Source organism: Salmo trutta, chromosome 1 (assembly GCF_901001165.1).
Source record: "Salmo trutta chromosome 1, fSalTru1.1, whole genome shotgun sequence".
In the NCBI taxonomy this organism is placed as follows: domain Eukaryota; kingdom Metazoa; phylum Chordata; class Actinopteri; order Salmoniformes; family Salmonidae; genus Salmo; species Salmo trutta.
This window is the reverse complement of record NC_042957.1, coordinates 5,764,425-5,765,809: the sequence shown is the minus strand read 5'-3', so window position 1 is coordinate 5,765,809 and position 1,385 is coordinate 5,764,425. Positions and strand designations below refer to the sequence as shown.

Sequence of the window (1,385 nt, the reverse complement as noted above, 5' to 3'; positions counted from 1 at the left end):
CAGTAACAGGGGAAAGACGATTAAGGAGTTGGGCAAACCAAATTATGATCTCCCTATCTAGCTTGTTGAGGGGTCGGGCCGTCTGTTCAAGGCCGGCAGCTTCTGCCGAGGCGCGGGGGCCGGCCGCTTCTGCCGAGGCGCGGGGGCCGGCCGCTTCTGCCGAGGCGCGGGGGCCGGCCGCTTCTGCCGAGGCGCGGGGGCCGGCCGCTTCTGCCGAGGCGCGGGGGCCGGCCGCTTCTGCCGAGGCGCGGGGGCCGGCCGCTTCTGCCGAGGCGCGGGGGCCGGCCGCTTCTGCCGAGGCGCGGGGGCCGGCCGCTTCTGCCGAGGCGCGGGGGCCGGCCGCTTCTGCCGAGGCGCGGGGGCCGGCCGCTTCTGCCGAGGCGCGGGGGCCGGCCGCTTCTGCCGAGGCGCGGGGGCCGGCCGCTTCTGCCGAGGCGCGGGGGCCGGCCGCTTCTGCCGAGGCGCGGGGGCCGGCCGCTTCTGCCGAGGCGCGGGGGCCGGCCGCTTCTGCCGAGGCGCGGGGGCCGGCCGCTTCTGCTGAGGCATTTGGACACAGCTTCACACTTGCCAGGGTATTGTGGCCTGTAGCTTCAGCATTTTGACCAGACACCACACTTGCTTGGGCATGGGATCCAGTTGGTTCAGGTCCAGTGTAGGCAGGATGCCCATAAGCGTCACCTAGGAAACAAAGAAAACACTGTGGTAAAACGCCAACCTTAAGCTATTGGAACTAGACTGTGATTTGAACTGAAGTAGTGTAAACCAAAACGCACCTTGAAGGGTAAAACAAGTTATCCCTCCAATTAGCAGGCAGCAAATCCAAGAAACACTACAAAACATTCAGACAGTTAAACACAAATAACCAGTGAAAACTAAGGTAAACCACCCAGATGACTATATTGAAAAACTAACCTCAAAGAGAGTCCAAAAGTCACAGACATTTTAGTGATCAAAACCACAACGGTATTCAGAACAAATGCTAGAGAGACACCCTGACAGAATATCCCTGTTGCTATGTCAAACAGCTGTTTTGGTTGCACCTCATAAAGGAATCCCAGACCCTTCTATCCTGGATGGCTAATTATGTACAGCTGTTAGCCAATGAACGTCATTTCAATTGGTTCAATTTCCCAATTGCGATTAGGTGCTCTTGATTTCATTCAGCTGGTGTGCACTGGTGTGCTGGAGGGTGGAGTTTGCACATTGACATTTTTTTTTCACCTTTATTTAACCAAGTCGGCTAGGTGAGAACAAGTTCTCATTTACAACTGCGACCTGGCAAAGATAAAACAAAGCAGTGTGACACAAACAACACAGAGTTTACACATGGAATAAACAAACATGCAGTCAATAATACAATAGAGAAAAAGTCTATATACAGTGAG

At 55.8% G+C, this 1,385-nt stretch overlaps 1 long non-coding RNA gene across 1 annotated transcript; it reads right to left on the bottom strand.

The window, feature by feature from the left end:
- Positions 1–487: 487 nt before the first annotated feature.
- Positions 488–1,049, bottom strand: LOC115153962 (uncharacterized). Its single transcript, XR_003867802.1, has 3 exons — positions 913–1,049; positions 774–829; positions 488–678 (listed from the first exon to the last, which is right to left on the bottom strand). It is a non-coding gene; the product is annotated as an uncharacterized LOC115153962 (long non-coding RNA).
- Positions 1,050–1,385: the final 336 nt, after the last annotated feature.